This window comes from Lithobates pipiens, unplaced genomic scaffold (genome assembly GCF_037356315.1).
Source record: "Lithobates pipiens isolate NorthernLeopardFrog02 unplaced genomic scaffold, aLitPip1_a1.2 Scaffold_18, whole genome shotgun sequence".
In the NCBI taxonomy this organism is placed as follows: domain Eukaryota; kingdom Metazoa; phylum Chordata; class Amphibia; order Anura; family Ranidae; genus Lithobates; species Lithobates pipiens.
In genome coordinates, this window is record NW_027507758.1 from 319,912,038 (window position 1) to 319,933,871 (window position 21,834).

At 46.5% G+C, this 21,834-nt stretch overlaps 1 protein-coding gene across 1 annotated transcript in view; it reads left to right on the top strand.

The window, feature by feature from the left end:
* The window catches only part of GABRR1 (gamma-aminobutyric acid type A receptor subunit rho1), a 155,750-nt gene that overhangs the window by 53,364 nt on the left and 80,552 nt on the right, over window positions 1-21,834 (top strand). The window lies entirely within an intron of this gene.

The window sequence follows — 21,834 nt, forward strand, 5'->3', positions numbered from 1 at the left end:
AATCATTAATCAGTTTTTAGTTGTTTGATGTGGTCAGATTAATCATTAGTTCCCTAATTGTTTTTTTTAAAGTAGGTTTAATCCATATATTTATAAAGACATAGGCTTGAAGGAGATTAGAATTTTATATTATAATGTGTCAACATAATATGCAGTGTGGTACACTGAATAATAACTGTCAGAGCAGAATATATTTAAAGTGAAGTGGTATAGTGGAAAGTTACTGTTTATTTTGCAAACAAAAAGTTAATTTTCTGTCTGTAATTTGGTTTGAGATGGGAGGAAACTTCAGTTTAGGTGCTAACATAGCTCTCAATCAAACTAAAAAAAAAACAAGTGCACATAACCCTAGGCTGGGACTCTGCAATACATATTGTGGGCCTAGTCCCCTCTTTACTTATAGGATTATAATGCTCCTTTTAGAGCTAAACCTGATAAAACCAGTCTGAAACTTTTGACAACAATGAGGAAAGGGAAACTGTTGGTGTTTCCAGTGAAGACATTGCACCCTTCCCTTTTTTTACGTAATGGCTGGGGGTCGGAGGAGGCAGAGTCTGGACCTGAAGTTATGACTAGCTCTTATGGTGAAGTTGGACAGGATTAAGTACCAAACCTAGGAGTCAAAAAGTTATAACTTCAGTTCAAACCAATTGAAAACAATTGGTTACAGCCAGAAAACATAAACGTGGGGGATGGAAAACCCATTAAGCCTGACATTAGGCTTTTCATTCCAAAAAAAATGTGTTGTTAACTATGGGGCACAATTTCCCACACTGACACCAATGATGGGGCACTATTCCTTTCATTGACACCAACAATGGGTCACAATTTCTCCCAGTGTCACCAACAATGGGGCCCAATGAAACCAATGAAGGGACACAATTCCTCCCAATGACACCATTGATCGAGCACAGTTCCTTCCAATGATGCCAATGACACCGACAATAGGGTCCAATAACAACAACAGGAGCATAATTTCTCCCACTGACACCAATGATGGGGCACTATGCCTCCCACTGACACCAACGATAGGGCATTATTCCTCCTTCCTGTTTGTCTGACCATCCTAGCGATAGGTGGTCTCCACCATCTGGTAAGAGTCCTTGATCACTGGGTGTGGGGTGCCACAAAAGGCTCTGCATGACATTTTGGTGGTGGAATATCTGTTTAATTGACCTTTTGGACTTTCATACATCAACCATAAGGATTCATTCTTTGCACAGACTTTGAATTATTTATTTTTTGTTTTTTTGCACTTCAAAATATTAGTATGTTTTTCAAGTGTGTCATATTGGTAATGAATAAGCGCACCTGTTAGTGTGTGAAACACGTCTACCATTTGAACTGTTTGTAACACTTGGAATGTTCCTGTATTAAATAAGAATTTTGATGGATCTTGGAGTGCAGCCATTTCTTCAGTGTTGATCGTATGCAGAGGCAAGCCAAGGAGGGCACCTGTGATATCATTAGGCTTCCTGTCTCACCTGGAGCAGCGAGTTCTTTTGTTTGAATGTCATATCACATTTAAGATTGAGTTTATAATTATCTCTTTAAGATTAGCATGATATTTTGTTTAATCGCTGCAGTTCCTCATTTATGTACACTATATTTATTTTAGCGCGGTATACCACTTTTTATTGATTATTACTATTATTATACAGAATTTATATAGCGTCCACAGTTTACGCAGCACTTTACAACATAAGACAGACAGTACAAAAGTACAATTATGACACAATTTAATACAGTAGGAATCAGAGAGCCCTGCTTGTTAGAGCTTACAATCTAACAGGCAGTGTCAAGAGATACAAAAAGGTAATAACTGGCTGAGAAAATAAATGTACAGTTGTTAGGTGGGGACAAATAGGCTTCTCTGACAAGACGAGTTTTCAGGTTTCATCTAAAGGGAACAGAGTAGGAGATAGTTGGACAGATTGGGGTAGAGAGTTCTAGAGGATGGGAGAGGCTCTTGAAAAGTGCTGGAGGCGAGCATGGGATGAGGTGACAAGGAAGGTAGAGAGTAGGAGGTCTTGGGAGGAATGAAGGGAATGATTTGGTTTGTATTTGGAGACTAGGTTAGTGATGAAGCTGGCGACAGAGTTGTAGAGGGCTTTGTAAGTTATTGTTAGTATTTTGAATTTAATTTCTTAGGTGAGCGGGAGCCAGTGGAGGGATTGGCAGAGAGGAGTAGCAGACACAGAGCAGTTGGTAAGGTGGATGAGTCTGGCAACATCATTCACAATGGACTGAAGGGAGGATAGTCTACGTGAGGGTAAGCCAATGGGGAGGGGGTGGCAGTAGTCGAGGTAAATATAAAGGGAACATAACCTACGGATTATTTTGTCCTGGATTACATGCAGATGTAAAGGAATGTTGTGAGTCATGTCCATAGTGCCAGTATTTTGCACCTATGCTATGCCCCATTATCACAGCCAACTGGTACACACAGTCCATGCCTATGATGATGTCAGACACATCTAAATGCGTTGTGCAGAGCTTAGCAATCCTGGAATGAACAGGCTGTGTGTGGGCTGAAGGGATCATAATACTACTTTGTGGTTTACAGTGTACTTCTCCCAGACAGAGCTGTTTTTGTTGCATGCCTTTTATTATGTTAAGGGTTCTTCTTTTTATACATGTGAGTGCAATAGTTATTAGTTATATATATTAATAAAATGTTTTTGTTGCTGTAAGCATTATGTTCTGTATACTTTTTTTCTTGTTTGAGCCTGATTGCTGGGTGCATTTCCTGAATGCCTAGGTCTGCTGATTAACTTGTGGAGCTGAGCCCTGTGCTTCTATGGATTTGTGCTGGTGATTTATGTGGGCTGAATTATACTGAAGGCTTACCATTAATGATTCCATCACCAAGTACCTTCTGGTGGAAATAAACATATACACATCACCTTTGTAGTGAGGGTTGAAACAAAATTTGCCCTTAAGGGGATGGTGGAGGAGTTCACCTGGAGCGTATATTACCATAAATATTTGGACATTTTGGACTTATCCCAGACTTTGCACAGGGTTTTTGAGTTTCATAAAAAATTTTTTAAATATGCACTGTTTGTAGCTCATCTCATTTTATTTGTTTGATGAATTTATTAGTAGCACCTCTATACACGTATTATAAGGGTGATCTCAACACATGTGTGTGCAGCTCCCAATCAAGCTTTTGCAAATACTTGAATTTATTAAATCTTTTTTTTTTTTTTTTTTTTTTTTTTTTTACTTTCTAGTACATTCTGTTTGGGTTTTCTGTATTTCATTTATTTGTTAAATTTATTGATAAGATCAGTTGCAGCACTTTTTTTTACATATTGCTAGGGTGATTCTAACATGCTTTTGTTTAGGCTATTGAACAAGTTCATGTAATTTATTTCCAATAGGCTTTAATTTAAAAGTTTAACAATGTACAGAAATACAATCATTATTGAACGAATGTCCATAGATGGATGCACCCTCCAAGTATCTGAGTATTATAGGTAAAACCCAATGAAAAAGCCTAACAGGCAGGCCCCACCAATTGGAGCAACTGCGTACAAAGGGCACGAGTTTAGTGAATGTAATCCCCCTATTACAAAAACAGAATAAAGGCGTATCTATAAAAGTATCGCATACTAGCACATTATGAAATACTTACCTTAGAACGAAGCCCTGCACCACCATGCTGTGAGCTCTCACAGATGCTTCCATCTTCAACTGGTATTCCTTCCGGGTTTGCGTCCTCTGGTCGTCTGATTGGCTACGCTGTGATGATGTCACTCCCACGCATGCAAGAAAAAAATAAGATTTTGTAAAATCCTTTTCTCTGTAATTCACCAACCGACACAGCTCCTCTCTGTAACTAAATAGGTTGTATAGCCTGCCATTAGGAGAAACTAGGCAACATTGTTACTCAATACACAGAACTTTAATGCTATCAACCCGTGCTATCAACCCTTCCCATTGCTCCTAGCAGCTTCAGTACGTCAACAAGCAGTATAACGTAGAAAAAAGGAGGGGTGGGTGCTGTGTCAGTCGGTGAATTACAGAGAAAAGCATTTTACGGTGAGTACAAAAAATCCTATTTTCTCTTATATTCACTGACCGACACAGCTCCTCTCTGTAACTAAATGGGACGTCCCCAAGCAGTGCCAAATGAGGGGTGGGAAAAACAGCATAAAAACTTCATCCACCATGGCAAGTGGGAACTAGTGAAACTAAACCCACAAAAAAACAGCAGTGTGTGGAAAAACACCACTATATAACCGGGTATCCTCAACAGGAGTGATCCCCAAGACCGCAACATTGCGGAAGTAATGCAACAGTGCATTAACCAAAATAGTACTGCATTTTTATCAAAAAAACAGGAAAAATTCAATTGCAACTACACGGCCGCCTGCAAAACTTTGCGGCCAGAACAGGCATCAGCCCATGCACTGACGTCTACCTTGTAGAACTTGATAAACGTATATGGACAGATGACCAGGTCGCCGCTTTACACACCTGAGCGACAGACGGTTGGTGTCGGAAGGCCCAAGACATTCCGATTGATCTTGTAGAGTGGGCCGTGACGGGAAAGGGGGGCACCTGCCCCTTCAAGGCGTAGGCTTGGACTGCAATCTGTCTGATCCACCTGGAAATGGTTGCCGACGAGACCGCCATGCCCTTCTTAGGACCAGCCACTGAAACAAACAGTGAGTCTGACTTCCGAAAGGAAGCTGTGGCAGACAAGTACACCTTCAGAGCCCTAACCACATCTAGAGCATGAAGGGCCACCTCTTTGGGGTGCTTCGGCTTAGGACACAATGATGGCAACACAATGTCCTCATTGATATGAAAGGCCAAACCACCTTCGATAAAAAGGGCGGTTGCGGACGCAACACCACCTTATCCCTGTGGATGACCAGATAAGGTGACTTGCAGGACAAGGTCGCCAGTTCCTGAAACCCTCCTGGCCAATGTGATGGCCACTAGAAAGACCACCTTCTGTGAAAAGGTCAGCAGAGGAATCTCCCCGATATTCTTCAGACGACGGCTTCTAAAGCGCCAACAACACCAGGTTCAAATCCCACGGAGGTAACGGAGGATGCACCGGAGGGACTACATGTCGCACCCCCTGCACAAAGGTACTCACTAATGAGTGAGACACCAGGGGTCTTTGAAAAAAGACAGCCAGAGCTGAAATCTGCCCCTTGATGGTGCTCAACGCCAACCTCTGGTCTACACATTGTTGAAGAAACAGCAGGATCCTGGAGATAGAGAAGGAGCGCGGATGCCACCCTTTCTCCTCACACATGGAGATGTAGGCCTTCCAAGTACAATGGTATATCTTCCTGGAAGAAGATTTCCGTGCCTTCAGCATAGTTGGAATCACTGAGTCCGACAGACCTTGAGATAGGAGGTCCTCTCTCAACGGCAGTCGCCAGGGAGCATCTACCACCAGGCGCACCAGGTCTGTGTACCAGGCCCGCTGAGGCCAATCTGGGGCAATCAGGATTACTGGAATCCCCTCGGCTTCCACTCTGCGAAGCAGACGTGGCAACAGTTTTAGTGGAGGAAAGGCGTAGATCAGCTCGTACTGATCCCACGGAGCCACCAGCACATCTGACACCTCTGCCCATGGATCTCTTGTCCTGGACGTCTGGTCGGACGCCTTGAAGACACGTCGACCACGTGTGGAGGCACAGTCTGATTGCTCTCAATTCGAGCAGATTAATCGGCAACTTGGATTCTTCCATCGACCAGAGGCCCTGAGCCGACTGAATCCCCATCACTCCACCCCAGCTGGACAGACTGGTGTCTGTAGTGACCACCGTCCATTTCAGAGGAAGGAACGATTTTCCGGCCTGAATCACTGGGGACCTCAACCACCAGATCAGGGAGTCTCTGACTGGCTGGCTCACCTGGATCTGCCGATCCAAGGATAACGGAGATTTGTCCCATTTAGTCAAGATCTCCTTCTGCAGGACTCTGGTGTGGAACTAGGCATAAGGTACTGCCTCGAAGGAGGCTACCATGAGCCCCAGCACCTGCATGCAAAAGTGGAGTGATGACCACTTGCAGTTCATCAGTAGTTTGACCACAGATCTGAGAGTCAGCAATTTGTTTGAGGGGAGAAAAACCCTTGCTTCCCCGGAGTCCAATAGTAACCCCAGGTACTCCAGACGCTGAGTTGGTACCACCACCGACTTCTTTAGGTTCAACAGCCACCCAAACGCTTGCAGGGACTGCAAGGTGATCGCCGCATCCTCCTCTAATTCTGAGGCGGAAGACGCTCTCAGGAGGAGATCGTCTAGGTAACCCATGATCGCGATCCTGTGTTGTCTCAACAAAGCCAATACTGGAACCAGTACTTTGGTAAAGACTCGGGGGGCTGATGCCAGGCCAAAAGGAAGAGCCACAAACTGGGAGTGGGCTTCTCCAACTGCCAAACGCAGAAACTTTTGATGCCAAAGGCATATGGGTATGTGCAGGTAGACATCTTGAATGTCCAAGGACGCCAGGAAGTTCCCTTGATGGAGTGCAGCGACTACTGAGCAAACTGATTCCATTCTGAACCTCTGCACTTTTACAAAGTGATTTAGGGCTTTTAGGTCCAATATTGGGTGTATTCCTTCCTTCTTAGGAACCACAAACAGATTTGAGTAGAACCCCTGGAAGCATTCCGATTCTGGAACCGGTACTATCACCCCCTGATTCAGCAAGTCCCTCACCGCCCCTAACAGGGCCTCCTGGCGAACCAGGGACACGGGTATGCTGGAGGGAAAGAATCTGTTTGGTGGCCAAGAAAGAAACTCTATCTTGTAACCTGCGGAAATCAGATCGCAGACCCATTGGTCTGATAACCGGGAGGTCCAACGGGCTGCAAACTCCCGAAGGCGACCCCCCCCCGGGGTATGGGTGGGGGCAAACCTTCATGCGGTAGCACTTTTGTTAGCAGGCTTGTTAGGCTTGCGGTTCCAGGGACGCTTCTGACCGTCCGTGGGCGTCCTGTCGGACTGGGGTCGTTTTGCCGAAGCACCAGGCGGACGAAAAAGCCATTTGTGAGCGGAAAAGCTGGCCCTTGCCTGCGGCATGGCTCTTTAGCCTTCCTGGCCTGTGGGAGTAGTGTACTCTTACCACCCGTGGCATTTTTAATAATGTCATCCAAAGAGCCATTTGCCAAGGAAGGGAAGATCCGTCAGGGCTTTCTTGGATGCCTGGTCAGCAGACCAGCATTTCAGCCAAATGAGGCGCCTCAGCACCACGGCTGATACTGAGGCCCTGGAAAGCAGAGGGAGAGTATCCAGGGCCGCGTCACAAACGTACTTAAGGCCATGCACTAGTTGGTCTGCTAGTTCCACGCAGACAGGGGAGGCATTCTGCTCTCCCAATTCGAGGTGCAAACGTTTTGCCCACTCAGGCAGTGTCTGCGACACCAGTGCAGATGCCAGTACTGGTCGCACGGCTGACCCCAAAACCGTAAACAAGGAACGAGCCACTTCCTGTCCATGGGATCCTTGAACGCAGGAGTCCCCTCAACCGGGATCGTGGTTACTTTATTTAACCTAGATACTGGGGAGTCCACGACCGGAGGAGCCGACCACTTTTTGAGAAGGCTTTCCTCAAAAGGGTAACGCACCGCCAAATTTTTGGGGACCGAAAAGGTCTGTTGCGGGCGACCCCATTTCCTGTAGATGTAGATGAATTTGTCAAAATAAGTCAAATACGGAACCACCTTAGGTGAACATGCTGGCTTGCGGGACCCAAAAGGGACCGGTACATCGCTGGCTCCTGAATCTTCAGGGTATCACGCACAGCTGTGATAAGTGCTCCAATAAGCGCCTTGTCGCGCCCGGACCCAGACTGGGAATCATCCTCACTTTCCAAACGGTCCTGGTCAGCCACGTCTGATGGGTCAGAGCAGGGGTCTCCAGCCGCAGCAGGGCCCGAGTCTGCAACAGAGCTCTCCCCAGAGGATGGGGGGGGGCAGGGGCCTCTTATGTGCACCTTTCCTGCCATGTGCCGCCTCTATCTTAGCAACATAGGAGTCAAGGACCGCCGTCAGGGTGTCCATGCGCACCGCGCTAACTGCAGGTGACCCGGTTGCTATAGCCTGGATTTCGGGGGAAGAAACACCAGTTTCAGAAGCCATGCTGACCCTAGCCTGTCTGCCACCTGCAAGAGGACTTAGGACAGTGAAGGTCCCACCCTCCTGCTGCCGTCACGTGGGGGGGTGGGGGGTTACTTAGCGCTAGACTCACCACCCTGGGGCTTTCTGTGATAGCCACAGCAGTGCCTGTAGTCCCCAGGAGGTTCCCAGTTGCAGAGAGGAGAAAACTGTGTCAGCAGCAGAAGCTCCTACCAGCGGTGCAATGATCTGCAGAGCAGCTTCAGCGTTCAGCAAAGAGCCATCCAGCGTTCTGCACACACACAGTGGATACAGGAAGCAGCTAGAGAAAGCACATGTAATGCTGCCACAAGAGGCCAGCGGTGAAAAAAGCGTTCCGGCTTTAAGAAAATGGCCGCCAATGTAATCAATAGGAATCCTAAGGAAAATGGCTGCTGAAGCTCACTAGGGGAATTTATAGCTTTCCCAAATCCAAGATGGCCACCGGAACGGTGACAGAGCAAAAAAGAAAACAGTGCTGCCTGCTAACAGTCAGAACAACCTCCATAAACATGTTTTTTGGACCCCCAGACCTGGACCAGGACCAAAACCAGCCGCACAGACACACACCGCCAGCAGCACATGCAGCCACCCCCCTCAGAGGGGGGGAAGGAGGGGTGATAGGGACTTGGGAGAGAAGATAGGGAGGTGAGGTGGCCCCCGAATCGACCCCCCAGGGAATGCCCAGCTGCTCACCCCACCGAAGCAGGGAGAGCCGTACTTACCAGTCCTGAAGAGCTGGGAGACATTCCATCACAGACCCACTCCTGCGCAGTTACAGGATGGCTGCTGGCCTCGGTATACTGTGATCCAGACATCAGTAGCCCGGTCATATGTATACCCCGGAGCATTGAAGCTCACCGACCACCTCTGGAGCTGAGGCATGTCGTGGCCTGCCGAGCCTTAGCTGCGGCCTGCTCACGCTCAATGGCCGGACTGGGGAGACTACAAGGATATCATTAACCAGCCTGTCACCCAGCGACAGTTGATAGATCTCAGGATCTTTCATCTTGCGCAAAAAGCAGCAAACCTGCAGCAAAAGTATGGACTGAGAGGCCTGCAGGGTTTCCTAGGTCATTCTCCTTGCTAGGCAAAATAAAAACTGAAGCTGCTAGGAGCAGTGGGAAGGGTTGATAGCACAGGGCCCACCCCCCTGGGGCAGGATTAAAGTTCTGTGTATTGTGTAACAATTTTGCCTAGTTTCTCCTAATGGCAGGCTATACAACCCATTTAGTTACAGAGAGGAGCAGTGTCGGTTGGTGAATATAAGAGAAAACAGGACAAAAGTCCGAACAGCTGCACTCCAATGAAGAATGATTCCTTTATTAGTATAAATCCATACAGAAAGTATAAAACAGTTAACACGTTTCACACCATCAAAGCAGGTACTTATTCATAGCTGGAGCGGGTCTTCTTTTTTGCTGTTTATGACTCCCATGCATGCACACGGAGTTACAATCCCAGGCACAGAGCTCTAAAGGAACGACATGGGTATACCGTTTCTTCAGAAGGCATGCGTCATGACATCACCAGCTGCATGAAGTATGAATATCTTCTAAACCGTGAAGGTTTAGGAGATATTCATAGTACCTACAGGTAAGCCTTATTATAGGCTTACCTGTAGGTACAAGCCTACAGAATGGGTTCACATCCACTTTAAATAGCATGACATTAACCACGTGTGATTTCCATGCTCACGCTATGGTAATTTTAGCTGCTGAAAATATAAAGAAGATGAGGGTTCGGAGGGGTCTGGGGATCTCATCCGGTAGGTAAGCAAGCAGCGCTATTTTGGCATTTTTAGATATATTCTGTCCCATCACGGAGTAGACAAGGTTGAATATTCTAATCCAGAATCGCTGGACTGTTGGACAAGACCACCAGACATAGAACATATATCCCTTCTACCCAAATCCTCAAAAACAAAGTAGTGAGGTACCAGGATAGAGTTTTACCAGCCTTGCCGGGACCAGTTCCCATCTGGATAGCACCTTGTAATTTGCTTCCACTAGAGAGGAGTAATCATTTATGCACCAATGTCGACCGCTGCACCCACACTTCCTCCTCTATAATATCACCCAAGTCCGATTCCCATGGTATGATGGCTTACCACGTTGGCTACTGAAGAGGAGATATAGCTAAGAAATCCCCCCACCTGACTCAGGGCCACATAGACTTTTATTCTCAAAATTTCTTGTAATTTATATGTCTTTAAGTACAAAAAAATGTGAAGGATTGATGTGTGCATACCAAATGACTTGGTCAGGACCAATCCAGTAAATTGAAACAATTGGAATAACCAGTGCTATAGCACTGGAGAGAACCCCTATTGTATTTATTATAGACAGGCCAAGTATTGTTATAAAAATTTTTACATTTTACTACAAATACATATAAACAAAAGTAGGTAAGAATATTGGTGACTTCAATAAAAACAATGATACAAAGTACCCAAAGTTACAATGGTATGTACATACACTGCCCTGAGAACAAGTAGGCTAGTGGTGATGCATACAGATGTTGACACCTTACATGTTACGGCAAGACAGTCCTTCTTCAGAGGCTATTTAAGTCAAGCTGGGTACAGGGTTTCTATAATGCAAGAAATACCAAAAGATATTCCATATTAGTATTAAGGTAACTACTATACATAAGATACAAAAGTTTAATAACGATACATGTGTTGACAACATTTCAAATTATACATGGTACAGACAGAGTGTCTATACTTACAAAGTCATCCATATAGCAATGCATATGTCTGAAAAGCCAGTGGGAAAGATGGAAATTCCTTTGGAAGGCAAACTGGGCAACTTCAACACTCAGGAGGATTTCTGGAGGGTCGAATTGATATGGCAACAAATGCTCCACTACAAGGACTTGTAGCTAGGAAACATAAGTTTCATGCTAATGATGGGCCTGGCAAGCTGTGTAATTTTAAATCCCAAAAAATTATGGAAATCAATAAAAATATCCATGTATCCATTAAGCGGCTCAGATTACTTGAGCAACAAATTAGAGCATTGATTTTCTCAACATCAAAAAAGGGGAGTATGAATAGAGGATTACAATACCTGCAAACATACTGAAGTGAGTACAGCCAGCTTCCACCTTGTACTTCCTCAGCATATCGAGTGATTGCTTTAGGTGCAGGTAGATAAGGGTACATGTGAGACAAATTAGCCAATCGCAAAAGTGATTGCGATGGCAGGAACAGCTGGGTCCTGTCTGAGAGTGTCAGCACCCAAATGGATGCTGAACACATCACAGCTGAGTCCCTTGGCGTGATGACGCACGATGCAAGCCTGCCTAGAGTGGCAGGGTCACACTCCGCATCATCGCTCCACAGACGTGCGAGTGGCTGCTTTCTGTGCTCCAGAAGTGGAGGCAGGAAACCAGGAACTAAAAGCCAAAATGGTCCAAAGTCACCCCACAATGAAAGGGTGTGAGATGAGGGACTCACACTCGCCGGGCAGCAGAGCAAAAGGTGCCATTTGGCGATCCAGAAATTCCCTGGGGTCAAAGCAGAATATCCAGTCGGTCGGGGTCCATCTTCCCCTAGCAACAAGAAAGACAATAACAACAATATTAGAGCATGGTGACATCTAGTGGTAATAGCAGAAAAATACAAAGATGGAAAATACCTAATAATAACAACATTGACATTTATTGAAAGTAGGAAAAATATTTGCAGAGGGAAAATATGAAGAGGATGCATGGATTCTGTAAGGAGTCAAAGATCCTATTCACATATTCCTGACTCAGATATGGTCTAAAATGAAACACCTCATTGATGCCTGGGGTTTTAGTAGCTTGCAAATGAAAAATCCATTTTAATTCACTTTGCAAGAGTGATTTGTTGAAATCTCCCCCTCTGGGATTTGCATAAATATGGTCTAAGCCCTTGTGCACACGGTCGGACATTCCAACAACAAAATCCGTCGGATTTTGTCCGACAGATTTTGTCCGAAACTTGTGTTTCATACACACGGTCGGACAAAGTTGTCGGAAAATCCGATTGTTCAGAACGTGATGACGTTATTTCGTTACGATGGGACTACATTCAGGCTAGTAGCCAATAGCTTTGGTCTAGGAATTTGATCTGAGCAGGCGTCCGATCGGATTATGTTGTCGGAAAGTTTTATAGCCCAGCTCTAAAACTTTGTCCGTCTGAATATTCCGACGGAAACAGTCCGATTGAGCCGGCACACAGTCGGATTATCCGACAACACGGTCCGATCGGACATTTTCCGTCGGAATGTCTGACCGCGTGTACAAGGGCTAATACTAAAAATCTTACTCTGGGAATGATGCTGCCATGTACCAATGAACTATGTCGACCCAGGGGAAGAGAGGGATCTTTTTTCTCTACACTGACATTCTGACAATATGCCGATATATTCAGCGTCATAGTTCCAACTTAGTTTTTCCTACATAATAACAACCGCTTTTACATGATAGTAAATATACCACCCCAAGAGTGCGGCAGTTCACATAGTGTTTTGGTTGAAAAGACTCTTGATTAGGCAAAATTATATTTTTGCGTGTGTCCATATATTTACAGTAGCCACAGTGCCCACAAGGAAATGTGCCACTGTATTTATCTCTACTAGTCTTATCCTTAAATTCACTGTGGACTAATCTATCATGCAATGAAGAAGCCCTTCTATACGTGATCTGTGGGTATTCAGTGACCAAGGGGGCCAAAGTGGTATCTGTACATAAGAGATGCCGGTTTTTATGCAAGATGTTTTTTATTTGTCTGTTTTGACAAGAGTATTTGGTGATAACTCTAGTAATTACATTTTTCAGATTTTTTCCATCAGAGAACAATAACTGCGTATGTGTCTTGTTTTTAGCCTTTTTATAGGCTTTTTTAAGGATATTGTTTGAATAGCCTCAAGCCTGTAGTCTCGTGCGTAAATTAGAGGCTTCATTTTCAAACAGTACATCATTGGAACAATTACGTCTGGCCCATATGTACCACCCCGTACTGTACGCTACTGGAGGATAAAAGTGATTTAAGGTGAAAGCTGGATGCTTCCAAAATCATATTCCCTGCTGTTGGTTTGCAAAATAATTTGCTATATAGATGTTCATCTAGATGTTTATGAATGGTTAAGTCTAAAAATGTTACAGCTAATGAATTGTGAGTCATTGTAAATTTCAAATTAAGTGTATTGTTACCATTGATGAAGTTGAGAAATTGATTGAGAAGTACAGTAGGTCTGTCCCATAGAATCAGTATGTCATCTAAGTATCGATACCATGCTAACGCATGGCTCATATGCACAGATGCTGATTCATCAGAAACTAAACTACGTTCCCACTCCCCCAGGTATAAGTTAGCATAAGAGGGAGCACAAGATGTGCCCATAGCTACCCCTTGCACCTGGAGGTAGTGGGAATCAAGAAAATAAAATAAATTGTGATGGAGAATGAACTCCAAAGTTGTCAACACAAATTCAATTCTTGTGTGCTCAAACTGGCTGTCAAATGGCTGTGAGGCCGTTGTCGTGTGGTATAGAGCTGTAGAGGGCCTCCACGTCAACGGCCACTAATGTAGTGGGGCCACCCACGTGGAGGCCATCCAGCATTTGTAAAAGAGGAATAATTTAGTCCATTGAATATTCAAGATATCAATTTTGACTTCTATATCAATAATCCTTTTGCTGTGTTCTGATATCAGTAACATCATTTTATCTGTGGAACATTGTTTTAAAACACCTTATTGAATATCTTGAATATTCAACGGACTAAATTTAGGACACATATTCTATATGAGCCTTTGGAAAAAAAACTCAAAAACCATCTAGAAAAATGTAATAAAGATATACTGATCAAAAAAGATAAAAAGCTGTATCGGGACAAAAGTGTCTTTGGAGAAAAATGTGCGTATAAATGGAAAGATACGCCCAAGGTGACCTATAGGAACAATACTCATCACCAAGTAGCAGACAATGGCTCTAATATTCTCAAACATCCATCTTTACCATTTACTTTATCACATTCTGTACCTGCACAATCTGAGAGGATACGCCATCCTAAGCGATCACGTCAGGGTAATATGTCTAATGACAATTGCTCATACATGGAAGATTCTTCTTCCTCACACACCATGGCCAATCACAACACTTTAAACAATAACACTCATCCGAAAACACAGTCTTCTCATAATACTACAAGAAGTTCACACAAATCCAGCACTCCTCTTTCTTCTCTGTTGTCAGGAGGTTCCCAGCGAAGTGATTTTTTAGATCAACTAAAGGCACGAATACCAAAAAATATTCTCACAAATCAAACAAAAAACATCCAACAAAAACTCACTCAACATAATTAATTTGTCTTCACACTGCCTCACACAGGATGAGACACTTATTCTTGAGAACGGGCTCACTTTTTGCCCCCTGGCAAAATCAATAAATTTGAAGGCATAAAAGATATACATCTGTTTATACGCAATCTCTTGGTAAAGGCATAGTTCCACAAAGAAGTTAGGGTAATCTAACAGAGGGCAAATCTAGGGCTCTCAAGTCCCTCATGCAAAATTCAATTATAACAATTAAACCGGCTGATAAGGGCGGTAACATTGTGATCCAAGATAATGCAGACTACATCCAAATGTGTAAAAACATTCTTGACAACTGAATGGTATCGCCCTATACCAAAATCTCTCATTGAAAACTTTGTTAGAGAGCTATACAATTTATTAGATGAGGCATACTATTTGAATATACTTGACAAAAATACGTGGGAATATGTAAGAACTAGCCACCCATGGGAGGCTACTTTCTATGCTTTACTAAAAGTGCACAAGAATTCCAAAAAACCTTCTGGGAGACCTATTGTCTCTGGCAGAGGTAGTCTCAATGACAATCTCAGTAAATTTGTGGATAGCCAACTTAGACCTCTGGTTGAGGAATTGCCTTCTCATACCAGAGACACTATTCATCTTTTACAAATGCTGGATGGCCTCTACGTGGGGGTCCACACTATGTTAGTGTTAGGAACGTCTAGTATTGAGTCTGACTTGGTGGAAGGGGACCTCTCCTACGGCTCTGGTTCCGGTCTCTCTGGAATGGGGACAGGGAGACAGGAGCGCAGCGGGGTAGAAGAGTCCGGCCAGGTGCAGCAACCGGTGCTGGGTAGATGAGGATCCTTGGAGCAGGAACTCTCAGTAGTATGGAAGAAACAAGGAGAAGGCTGCTGACTGTGGATCCTGGATGGAGGAGGTCCGCTGGACGAGGAGGTAGCCGACTCAGGAGCAGGCAGGAATCAAGCAGAGGTGTCAGGTACAAGCAGGAGGTCTGGCAACAGGAAAACAGTCCAAGAGGGGTCAAACAAGCCGGGGTCGGAGCAGGAGAGGTCAGCAAGGTCAAACGGAGCCGGGTCAGGTATCAGATGAGTAGCAGGCAGGTATCAGGTAACTTCAGGCACTAGCTGCAGACGAGACAGCACAGAACCACAACAACTGTGCCCTTAAAAAGGGTCACTGGCGCCAATCGAGCTAACGTACGCTCGTGCGTGCGTGCGCTGCGCGTACATACGATCGTCGTGCACCCGCGCGCGTCGGAAGGCGCTCGTGCCTACGACGACCCGCAACACGAACGCGTGTGCGCGCACGGAGAGCCGGTCGAATGGAACGGACGGATTCCTGACATTGCCCCCCCACAAGGGGCAACCTCCGGGTGCCCCTAGAGGCTTTCTTCTCCGGGTGAGCAGCAAAGAAAGCCTGGATCAGTCTATTGGCATGTACATTAGAAGCAGGTTCCCAAGAATTACTCTCTGGGCCATAGCCCTTCCATTTAATAAGAAACTGACCTTGTCCCCGTCGTCTTCTGAAATCCAGAACGGCCTCAACTTCAAATTCTTCATTGCCATCAACTAGCACAGGGTCAGGTGGTCTTGTTTCTCTACCAGGGAAGGGATCAGGTACAGCAGGCTTAAGAAGAGCTACGTGAAAAACTGGGTGAATTCTCATGGAATCAGGCAGGAGCAGTTCATAAGACACCTCATTGATCTTTCTCTTAACGGGAAATGGACCCAGAAACTTGGGTGCCAACTTCCTGGAGGGGCATGCTAACTTTAAATTAGAGGAAGACAGCCATACCTGGTCCCCGACTTGAAGGATTAGTTCTCCCCTTCTTCCTCGATCGAAGCTCCTCTTACTGTCAGCCTGAGCTTTGGTTATGACCTCCTGAAGCGTCCGATTATTCTGTTGCAGGAAGGATATCCTATCCTGGATCGCTGGAACCTGGGATTCTGTAGGAACATCGGGAAGAAAAGACAAATTAAAACCGTAGTTGGCAAAAAACGGGGACTGCCCAGTGGTGGCATGGCTGGCATTGTTATAGGCGAATTCCGCCAGAGGTAACAGGGGGACCCAATCGTCCTGGACAAAAGAAGAGAAGCATCTAAGATATTGCTCGAGGGTCTGATTGGTGCGCTCCGTTTGCCCGTTGGTCTGTGGGTGGTAGGCGGAGGACAGAGCCAGTTCAATTCTTAAAGATTCGCAAAGGGCTCGCCAGAAGCGGGAGGTGAACTGGACCCCTCTATCGGACACAATATTGATGGGTACCCCGTGGAGCCTGATTATTTCCTTAATAAAGACATGGGCAGTCTCGGTTGCAGAGGGGGTTCCCGCTAAGGGTAGGAAGTGGGCCATCTTGGTCAGACGATCACAAACTACAAATATGGCAGTGCAGTTTTCAGAAGGGGGAAGTTCCACAATGAAGTCCATCGTGATCATCTGCCAAGGGCGGTCGGGTGCGGGAAGAGGTTTAAGCAGCCCCCAAGCCCGATTTCTGGGAACCTTATTCTGGCTGCATACGGGGCAGGTGTTTACATATTGCTTGCAAAATTCCCTCACGCCTGGCCACCAGAAGGAACGTTGTACTAGTTCTAAAGTCTTGCGGACACCAAAGTGCCCAGCGAGCGGGTGGTCATGACAGAGACCCAAGACCTTAATCCTCACGTCTTCAGGGACGAAGATCAAGTTGTCCTTCCAAAGCAGACCCTCCCTGGATGCTAGCGAGATTCCCGGGGGACCGGAAGAGGAGGAGGAGGCATTCTTGAGCAGAGTTACTAGATCTGGCTGGATGAGAAGAAAAGTATTAGCAGGGAGGATGGTATCCGGGGGTGTGGTGTCCTTAGGGCTGTCAAACATACGGGAAAGTGCATCAGGCTTAACGTTCTTAGATCCGGGACGATAAGTTATATGAAAACAGAACCGGGAGAAAAAGAGGGCCCAGCGAGCTTGCCGAGGTTTCAGGCGTTTTGCGGAGCGGAGGTACTCGAGGTTCTTGTGGTCCGTGTAGATGAGCACGGGGTGTACCGCCCCTTCGAGTAAATATCTCCATTCCTCCAAAGCGGACTTAATGGCAAGTAATTCCCGGTCGCCTACATCATAATTCCTTTCCGCTGGAGAGAGTTTTCGGGAAAAGAACCCTACGGGGTGCATCAGGTCGTCCACGCCAAGGCGCTGGGAGACTACCGCCCCTACTGCTATCTCAGAGGCGTCAACTTCTAGAATGTAAGGTCTGGATGGATCCGGGTGGCTGAGGATAGGAGCGGAGGTGAACAGGTCCTTAAGTCTCTTGAAGGCAGCCTGGGCTTCAGGACCCCAAAGAAAGCGTGTATTTTGCTTGGTAAGCTGGGTGATGGGGGAAATAATGGCAGAGAACCCTCTAATGAATTTTCTATAAAAATTAGCGAAGCCCACAAAGCGCTGGATGCCTTTCTTGTCAGTAGGGGCTGGCCATTCGAGGACAGCAGCGACCTTTTGCGGGTCCATCTTGATGCCTGCTGGGGAGATTTCGAGGCCGAGGAATTGGATCTCCTGCTGTTCAAATTTGCACTTCTCGGCTTTAGCATAGAGTCCATGTTCCCGGAGCCGAAGCAGGACTCTGCCGACGTGCCCCCGGTGCTGCTCCAGGGACCTGGAGAAGATCAGAATGTCATCAAGGTATACGATGACAAAGATATCCAAGAAATCACGGAAGACATCATTAATTAAATGTTGGAAGGTGGCTGGGGCATTACACAACCCGAAAGGCATTACCAGATACTCGTAGTGCCCAAAACGAGTTCGGAATGCGGTCTTCCATTCGTCGCCTGCTCGTATGCGGACCAAGTTATAAGCACCTCTTAAGTCCAATTTAGTGAAGATGGTAGCTGACCTCAGCTTCTGGAAGAGCTCAGGAATCAGAGGTAGGGGGTAGCGATTCTTGATCGTAACCTTGTTCAATTCCCGATAGTCCACACAGGGTCGAAGAGATTGATCTTTTTTGGTAACAAAGAATATTCCAGCCCCGGCAGGAGATGTGGAATGACGAATGAACCCCTTTTGGAGATTCTCGGAAATGTAAGCCTTCAGGGCCTCTTGTTCCTTTTCGGATAAAGGGTAGACACGTCCAAACGGGATCTCAGCCCCAGGAAGGAGCTCAATGGGGCAGTCATAGGGACGATGTGGGGGTAAGGAGTCAGCCCCCCGTTTACTGAAAACGTCCAGAAACTCATGGTAAGGTTCGGGGACAGATTGGCATAAGTCCAAGTCTGGGTCTAGGCAGAGGAGTGTTCTGGTGTGTATGGAAGCCCCAGGCAAGCAGTGGTCCCGGCAGTAAGGGGAGAGGAACTTCACCTCCCTTGTAGTCCAGTCGATGGAGGGATTGTGGGCCTGCAGCCACGGAATGCCCAGAATCACAGGGAAAAGTGGGGATGAGATGACATCCAGGATTAATAGTTCAGAATGTTGGCAGGGAGTAGAGGCGGATAGTGGAAGGGTCTCCTGGGTGACTCGGCCGGACTTAATCTGAGAACCATCGGCCAAAAAGATAGCAAGTCCATGAGTCTTTTTCTGTAGTGCAATCGAATGCAGGTCGGTGAAGGCGGAGTCGATGAAGCAGCCGCAGGCTCCGGAGTCAAGAATGGCATTAACGTGTATGGTTCTTCCCGGCAGCTGAAACGAGAGCAGAAGGACAACATGGAGAGGGTTGGAAGGTGGGTTAAAGGAACTGTGAGACACAGGTGAGAGGCACTTACGTGGCTTTACAGGACAGTTGGCCACATAGTGTCCGGGGCCGCCACAGTATAGGCACAAATTCATTTGACGGCGGCGGGCTCGCTCTTCAGGAAGCAGAGAGGGTCGGAGTAGTCCAAGTTGCATCGGTTCCTCAGGAGCAGGAGGCACACTGGTAGGTCCTCTTTGAGGAGGCGGAGAGAAGAAAGGTGTGGGAGACGAGGTCCTAGCCGTCATCCAGGCAGGTCTCAGTGGTTGGGAAGAGCGTTCGGCCCTACGCTCGCGAAGTCTGCGGTCTATTTGGATGGCCAGAGCAATTAAGTCCTCCAAAGCGTCAGGAGTGGAGACACGAGCTAACTCATCCTTGAGGCTTTCAGACAGGCCCATACGGAATTGGTGTCTAAGGGCCGCCTCATTCCACAGGGTATCTGCGCTCCAACGTCTAAAGTCAGAGACGTAGTCCTCAGCCGTCCTGCGGCCTTGCTGGAGCGCAGTTAATGCAGACTCTGCGGTGGTAGCCCGTTGGGGGTCATCGTAAAGTTGCGCCATCCCCTCGAAGAAGGTGGCGAGAGTCTGTGTAAGGGGGCTGTCATTCTCCAAGAGATGGTGGGCCCAGGACTGAGGCTCTCCTTGCAGGAGAGAAATGACAAACCCCACCTTGGTGGCCTCCAGGGAGAAAGTCCTGGGCTGGAGGGCAAAGTAAAGCTGGCAAGCGTTGCGAAAAGCCCGGAACTTGGAGCGGTCCCCAGAAAATCTCTCAGGAGTGGGAACCCTAGGCTCAGGTGGGAGCATCATGACTGTTGAATGTGCAGCTGGCTGGACAGGAGGAGGCTGAGGTATGGCGTCAGATGATCCCGGAGTAGAGAGGTGCTGGACACGTTCCTCCAACCTGGAGTAGCCATCTTGAAGGGATTTCACGGCCTGGGTGAGGGCCGCAAGGTGGGAGCAAATCTCCTTCATGGCGGAGGTCCCTTCCGCAGACTCAGACATGGCTGTCTCGTACTGTTAGGAACGTCTAGTATTGAGTCTGACTTGGTGGAAGGGGACCTCTCCTACGGCTCTGGTTCCGGTCTCTCTGGAATGGGGACAGGGAGACAGGAGCGCAGCGGGGTAGAAGAGTCCGGCCAGGTGCAGCAACCGGTGCTGGGTAGATGAGGATCCTTGGAGCAGGAACTCTCAGTAGTATGGAAGAAACAAGGAGAAGGCTGCTGACTGTGGATCCTGGATGGAGGAGGTCCGCTGGACGAGGAGGTAGCCGACTCAGGAGCAGGCAGGAATCAAGCAGAGGTGTCAGGTACAAGCAGGAGGTCTGGCAACAGGAAAACAGTCCAAGAGGGGTCAAACAAGCCGGGGTCGGAGCAGGAGAGGTCAGCAAGGTCAAACGGAGCCGGGTCAGGTATCAGATGAGTAGCAGGCAGGTATCAGGTAACTTCAGGCACTAGCTGCAGACGAGACAGCACAGAACCACAACAACTGTGCCCTTAAAAAGGGTCACTGGCGCCAATCGAGCTAACGTACGCTCGTGCGTGCGTGCGCTGCGCGTACATACGATCGTCGTGCACCCGCGCGCGTCGGAAGGCGCTCGTGCCTACGACGACCCGCAACACGAACGCGTGTGCGCGCACGGAGAGCCGGTCGAATGGAACGGACGGATTCCTGACAGTTAGTGGCCATCGATGTGGAGGCCCTCTACAGCTCTATATCACACGACAAAGGCCTCAAAGCCATTCGACAAACTCTTCTTAGGTAAAGCCAGTTTGACCACACAAGAATTGAATTTGTGATGACAGCTTTGGAGTTCATTCTCCGAAACAATTTATTTTATTTTATTGATTCCCACTACCTCCAGGTGCAAGGGGTAGCTATAGGCATGTCTTGTGTCCCCTCTTATGCTAACTTGTACCTGGGGGGAGTGGGAACGTAGTTTATTTTCTGATGAATCAGCATCTGTGTATATACAGTAAGCCATGCGTTAGCATGGTAGCGATACTTAGATGACATACTCATTCTATGGGAGTAACCTACTGTACATCAATTTCTCAACTACATCAATGGTAACAATACGTTTAATTTGAAATTTATAATGACTCACAATTCATCAGCTATAACTATTTTTAGACTTAACCATTCATAAACATCTAGATGGACATCTATATAGCAAATTATTTTGCAAACCAACAGCAGGGATACAGTTTTGGAAGCATCCAGCTTTCACCCTAAATCACTTTTATCCTCCATCCCATATGGACAGTACATACGAGCCAGACGTAATTGTTCCAATGATGTACTGTTTAAAAACAAAGCCTTTATTTCACGCACGAGACTACTGGCTCGAGGCTATTCAAACAATATCCTTAAAAAAAGCCTATAAAAAGGCTAAAAATAAGTCACGTACTCAGTTATTGTTCTCTCATGGAAAAAATCTGAAAAATGAAATTACTAGAGTTATCACCAAATAATCTTGTCAACACAAACAAATTAAAAACATCTTGAATAAACACTGGCATCTCTTACGTACAGATACCACTTTGGCCCCCTTGGTCAGTGAATACCCTCAGATCATGTATAGAAGGGCTTCTTCATTGCGTGACAGATTAGTCCACAGTGAATTTAAGGATAATAAGACTAGTAGAGATAAATACAGTGGCACATTTCCTTGTGGGCACTGTGGCTATTGTAAATATAT